Genomic DNA, 7,533 nt, shown 5'->3' on the forward strand with positions numbered 1-7,533 from the left:
TTTTTCCCCCAAAATGACTTAATATGCTTAGCTAGCTGAAAAATTACATAATAAGCTTAATTAGCTCCAAAATGACCTATTTAACCTAGGATAGCTCTAAAATGACCTATACTTGGCATTTTTTCCTTCAAAATGACTTAATATGCTTAGCTAGCTTAAAATGACCTATACTTAGAATCTTTTCCTCCAAAATTAGTTAATATGCTTAACTAGCTCTAAAATGACATAATATACTTAAGAAATGACATAGTTTAGCTCCTAAATGACTTCACATGCTTAGCTAGCTCCAAAATGACATAATAAGCTTAATTAGCTCCAAAATGACACATTTAACCTAGGATAGCTCTAAAATGACCTATACTTAGCATTTTTCCTCCAAAATGACTTAATATGCTTAGCTAGCATAAAAATGATCTATTTAACCTAGGATAGCTCTAAAATGACCTATACTTAGCATCTTTTCCTCAAAAAGGACTTAATATGCTCAGCTAGCTCTAAAATGATATAGTATGCTTAAGAAATGACATATTTTAGGTCCTAAATGACTTCATATGCTTAGCTAGCTCCAAAATGACATAATAACCTTACTTAGCTTCAAAATGACCTATTCAACCCAGGCTAGCTCTAAAATGACCTATACTTAGCATTTTTTCCTCCAAAATGACTTAATATGCTTAGCTAGCTCACAAATTACATAATAAGCTTAATTAGCTCCAAAATGACCTATTTAACCTAGGATAGCTCTAAAATGACCTATACTTAGCATTTTTTCCTTCAAAATGACTTAATATGCTTAGCTAGCTTAAAAATGACCTATACTTAGAATCTTTTCCTCCAAAATTAGTTAATATGCTTAACTAGCTCTAAAATGACATAATATACTTAAGAAATGACATAGTTTAGCTCCTAAATGACTTCACATGCTTAGCTAGCTCCAAAATGACATAATAAGCTTAATTAGCTCAAAAATGACATATTTAACCTAGGATAGCTCTAAAATGAGCTATACTTAGCATTTTTCCTCCAAAATGACTTAATATGCTTAGCTAGCATAAAAATGACCTATTTAACCTAGGATAGCTCTAAAATGACCTATACTTAGCATCTTTTCCTCAAAAAAGACTCAATATGCTAAGCTAGCTCTAAAATGATATAGTATGCTTAAGAAATGACATATTTTAGGTCCTAAATGACTTCATATGCTTAGCTAGCTCCAAAATGACATAATACCTTACTTAGCTTCAGAATGACCTATTCAACCCAGGCTAGCTCTAAAATGACCAATACTTAGCATTTTTCCCCCAAAATGACTTAATATGCTTAGCTAGCTGAAAAATTACATAATAAGCTTAATTAGCTCCAAAATGACCTATTTAACCTAGGATAGCTCTAAAATGACCTATACTTGGCATTTTTTCCTTCAAAATGACTTAATATGCTTAGCTAGCTTAAAATGACCTATACTTAGAATCTTTTCCTCCAAAATTAGTTAATATGCTTAACTAGCTCTAAAATGACATAATATACTTAAGAAATGACATAGTTTAGCTCCTAAATGACTTCACATGCTTAGCTAGCTCCAAAATGACATCATAAGCTTAATTAGCTCCAAAATGACACATTTAACCTAGGATAGCTCTAAAATGACCTATACTTAGCATTTTTCCTCCAAAATGACTTAATATGCTTAGCTAGCATAAAAATGACCTATTTAACCTAGGATAGCTCTAAAATGACCTATACTTAGCATCTTTTCCTCAAAAAAGACTTAATATGCTAAGCTAGCTCTAAAATGATATAGTATGCTTAAGAAATGACATATTTTAGGTCCTAAATGACTTCATATGCTTAGCTAGCTCCAAAATGACATAATACCTTACTTAGCTTCAGAATGACCTATTCAACCCAGGCTAGCTCTAAAATGACCAATACTTAGCATTTTTTCCCCCAAAATGACTTAATATGCTTAGCTAGCTGAAAAATTACATAATAAGCTTAATTAGCTCCAAAATGACCTATTTAACCTAGGATAGCTCTAAAATGACCTATACTTGGCATTTTTTCCTTCAAAATGACTTAATATGCTTAGCTAGCTTAAAATGACCTATACTTAGAATCTTTTCCTCCAAAATTAGTTAATATGCGTAACTAGCTCTAAAATGACATAATATACTTAAGAAATGACATAGTTTAGCTCCTAAATGACTTCACATGCTTAGCTAGCTCCAAAATGACATAATAAGCTTAATTAGCTCCAAAATGACACATTTAACCTAGGATAGCTCTAAAATGACCTATACTTAGCATTTTTCCTCCAAAATGACTTAATATGCTTAGCTAGCATAAAAATGACCTATTTAACCTAGGATAGCTCTAAAATGACCTATACTTAGCATCTTTTCCTCAAAAAGGACTTAATATGCTCAGCTAGCTCTAAAATGATATAGTATGCTTAAGAAATGACATATTTTAGGTCCTAAATGACTTCATATGCTTAGCTAGCTCCAAAATGACATAATAACCTTACTTAGCTTCAAAATGACCTATTCAACCCAGGCTAGCTCTAAAATGACCTATACTTAGCATTTTTTCCTCCAAAATGACTTAATATGCTTAGCTAGCTCAAAAATTACATAATAAGCTTAATTAGCTCCAAAATGACCTATTTAACCTAGGATAGCTCTAAAATGACCTATACTTAGCATTTTTTCCTTCAAAATGACTTAATATGCTTAGCTAGCTAAAAATGACCTATACTTATAATCTTTTCCTCCAAAATTAGTTAATATGCTTAACTAGCTCTAAAATGACATAATATACTTAAGAAATGACATAGTTTAGCTCCTAAATGACTTCACATGCTTAGCTAGCTCCAAAATGACATAATTAGCTTAATTAGCTCCAAAATGACATATTTAACCTAGGATAGCTCTAAAATGACCTATACTTAGCATTTTTCCTCCAAAATGACTTAATATGCTTAGCTAGCATAAAAATGACCTATTTAACCTAGGATAGCTCTAAAATGACCTATACTTAGCATCTTTTCCTCAAAAAAGACTTAATATGCTTAGCTAGCTCTAAAATGATATAGTATGCTTAAGAAATGACATATTTTAGGTCCTAAATGACTTCATATGCTTAGCTAGCTCCAAAATGACATAATAACCTTACTTAGCTTCAAAATGACCTATTCAACCTAGGCTAGCTCTAAAATGACCTATACTTGGCATTTTTTCCTCCAAAATGACTTAATATGCTTAGCTAGCTCAAAAATTACATAATAAGCTTAATTAGCTTCAAAATGACCTATTTAACCTAGGATAGCTCTAAAATGACCTATACTTAGCATTTTTTCCTTCAAAATGACTTAATATGCTTAGCTAGCTTAAAAATGACCTATACTTAGAATCTTTTCCTCCAAAATTAGTTAATATGCTTAACTAGCTCTTAAATGACATAATATACTTAAGAAATGACATAGTTTAGCTCCTAAATGACTTCACATGCTTAGCTAGCTCCAATATGACATAATAAGCTTAATTAGCTCCAAAATGACATATTTAACCTAGGATAGCTCTAAAATGACCTATACTTAGCATTTTTCCTCCAAAATGACTTAATATGCTTAGCTAGCATAAAAATGACCTATTTAACCTAGGATAGCTCTAAAATGACCTATACTTAGCATCTTTTCCTCAAAAAAGACTTAATATGCTAAGCTAGCTCTAAAATGATATAGTATGCTTAAGAAATGACATATTTTAGGTCCTAAATGACTTCATATGCTTAGCTAGCTCCAAAATGACATAATAACCTTACTTAGCTTCAAAATGACCTATTCAACCCATGCTAGCTCTAAAATGACTTATACTTAGCATTTTTTCCTCCAAAATGACTTAATATGCTTAGCTAGCTCAAAAATTACATAATAAGCTTAATTAGCTCCAAAATGACCTATTTAACCTAGGATAGCTCTAAAATGACCTATACTTAGCATTTTTTCCTTCAAAATGACTTAATATGCTTAGCTAGCTTAAAAATGACCTATACTTAGAATCTTTTCCTACAAAATTAGTTAATATGCTTAACTAGCTCTAAAATGACATAATATACTTAAGAAATGACATAGTTTAGCTCCTAAATGACTTCACATGCTTAGCTAGCTCCAAAATGACATAATAAGCTTAATTAGCTCCAAAATGACATATTTAACATAGGATAGCTCTAAAATGACCTATACTTAGCATTTTTCCTCCAAAATGACTTAATATGCTTAGCTAGCATAAAAATGACCTATTTAACCTAGGATAGCTCTAAAATGACCTATACTTAGCATCTTTTCCTCAAAAAAGACTTAATATGCTTAGCTAGCTCTAAAATGATATAGTATGCTTAAGAAATGACATATTTTAGGTCCTAAATGACTTCATATGCTTAGCTAGCTCCAAAATGACATAATAACCTTACTTAGCTTCAAAATGACCTATACTTGGCATTTGTTCCTCCAAAATGACTTAATATGCTTAGCTAGCTCAAAAATTACATAATAAGCTTAATTAGCTCGAAAATGACCTATTTAACCTAGGATAGCTCTAAAATGACCTATACTTAGCATTTTTTCCTTCAAAATGACTTAATATGCTTAGCTAGCTTAAAAATGACCTATACTTAGAATCTTTTCCTCCAAAATTAGTTAATATGCTTAACTAGCTCTAAAATGACATAATATGCTTAAGAAATGACATAGTTTAGCTCCTAAATGACTTCACATGCTTAGCTAGCTCCAAAATGACATAATAAGCTTAATTAGCTCCAAAATGACATATTTAACCTAGGATAGCTCTAAAATGACCTATACTTAGCATTTTTCCTCCAAAATGACTTAATATGCTTAGCTAGCATAAAAATGACCTATTTAACCTAGGATAGCTCTAAAATGACCTATACTTAGCATCTTTTCCTCAAAAAAGACTTAATATGCTTAGCTAGCTCTAAAATGATATAGTATGCTTAAGAAATGACATATTTTAGGTCCTAAATGACTTCATATGCTTAGCTAGCTCCAAAATGACATAATAACCTTACTTAACTTCAAAATGACCTATTCAACCCAGGCTAGCTCTAAAATGACCTATACTTGGCATTTTTTCCTCCAAAATGACTTAATATGCTTTGCTAGCTCAAAAATTACATAATAAGCTTAATTAGCTCCAAAATGACCTATTTAACCTAGGATAGCTCTAAAATGACCTATACTTAGCATTTTTTCCTTCAAAATGACTTAATATGCTTAGCTAGCTTAAAAATGACCTATACTTAGAATCTTTTCCTCCAAAATTAGTTAATATGCTTAACTAGCTCTAAAATGACATAATATGCTTAAGAAATGACATAGTTTAGCTCCTAAATGACTTCACATGCTTAGCTAGCTCCAAAATGACATAATAAACTTAATTAGCTCCCAAATGACATATTTAACCTAGGATAGCTCTAAAATGACTTATACTTAGCATTTTTCCTCCAAAATGACTTAATATGCTTAGCTAGCATAAAAATGACCTATTTAACCTAGGATAGCTCTAAAATGACCTATACTTAGCATCTTTTCCTCAAAAAAGACTTAATATGCTTAGCTAGCTCTAAAATGATATAATATGCTTAAGAAATGACATATTTTAGGTCCTAAATGACTTCATATGCTTAGCTAGCTCCAAAATGACATAATAACCTTACTTAGCTTCAAAATGACCTATTCAACCCAGGCTAGCTCTAAAATGACCTATACTTAGCATTTTTTCCTCCAAAATGACTTAATATGCTTAGCTAGCTCAAAATTACATAATAAGCTTAATTAGCTCCAAAATGACCTATTTAACCTAGGATCGCTCTAAAATGACCTATACTTGGCATTTTTTCCTCCAAAATGACTTAATATGCTTAGCTAGTTTAAAAATAACTTATACTTAGAATCTTTTCCTCCAAAATTAGTTAATATGCTTAACTAGCTCTAAAATGACATAATATGCTTAAGAAATGACATAGTTTAGCTCCTAAATGACTTCACATGCTTAGCTAGCTCCAAAATGACATATTTAACCTAGGATAGCTCTAAAATGACCTGTACTTAGCATTTTTCCTCCAAAATGACTTAATATGCTTAGCTAGCATAAAAATGACCTATTTAACCTAGGATAGCTCTAAAATGACCTATACTAAGCATCTTTTCCTCAAAAAAGACTTAATATGCTAAGCTAGCTCTAAAATGATATAGTATGCTTAAGAAATGACATATTTTAGGTCCTAAATGACTTCATATGCTTAGCTAGCTCCAAAATGACATAATAACCTTACTTAGCTTCAAAATGACCTATTCAACCCAGGCTAGCTCTAAAATGACCTATACTTAGCATTTTTTCCTCCAAAATGACTTAATATGCTTAGCTAGCTCAAAAATTACATAATAAGCTTAATTAGCTCCAAATGACCTATTTAACCTAGGATAGCTCTAAAATGACCTATACTTAGCATTTTTTCCTTCAAAATGACTTAATATGCTTAGCTAGCTTAAAAATGACCTATACTTAGAATCTTTTCCTTCAAAATTAGTTAATATGCTTAACTAGCTCTAAAATGACATAATATACTTAAGAAATGACATAGTTTAGCTCCTAAATGACTTCACATGCTTAGCTAGCTCCAAAATGACATAATAAGCTTAATTAGCTCCAAAATGACATATTTAACCTAGGATAGCTCTAAAATGACCTATACTTAGCACTTTTCCTCCAAAATGACTTAATATGCTTAGCTAGCATAAAAATGACCTATTTAACCTAGGATAGCTCTAAAATGACCTATACTTAGCATCTTTTCCTCAAAAAAGACTTAATATGCTTAGCTAGCTCTAAAATGATATAGTATGCTTAATAAATGACATATTTTAGGTCCTAAATGACTTCATATGCTTAGCTAGCTCCAAAATGACATAATAACCTTACTTAGCTTCAAAATGACCTATTCAACCCAGGCTAGCTCTAAAATGACCTATACTTGGCATTTTTTCCTCCAAAATGACTTAATATGCTTAGCTAGCTCAAAAATTACATAATAAGCTTAATTAGCTCGAAAATGACCTATTTAACCTAGGATAGCTCTAAAATGACCTATACTTAGCATTTTTTTCCTTCAAAATGACTTAATATGCTTAGCTAGCTTAAAAATGACCTATACTTAGAATCTTTTCCTCCAAAATTAGTTAATATGCTTAACTAGCTCTAAAATGACATAATATGCTTAAGAAATGACATAGTTTAGCTCCTAAATGACTTCACATGCTTAGCTAGCTCCAAAATGACATAATAAACTTAATTAGCTCCCAAATGACATATTTAACCTAGGATAGCTCTAAAATGACTTATACTTAGCATTTTTCCTCCAAAATGACTTAATATGCTTAGCTAGCATAAAAATGACCTATTTAACCTAGGATAGCTCTAAAATGACCTATACTTAGCATCTTTTCCTCAAAAA

This window comes from Triticum aestivum, chromosome 6B, assembly GCF_018294505.1.
Source record: "Triticum aestivum cultivar Chinese Spring chromosome 6B, IWGSC CS RefSeq v2.1, whole genome shotgun sequence".
In the NCBI taxonomy this organism is placed as follows: Eukaryota; Viridiplantae; Streptophyta; class Magnoliopsida; order Poales; family Poaceae; genus Triticum; species Triticum aestivum.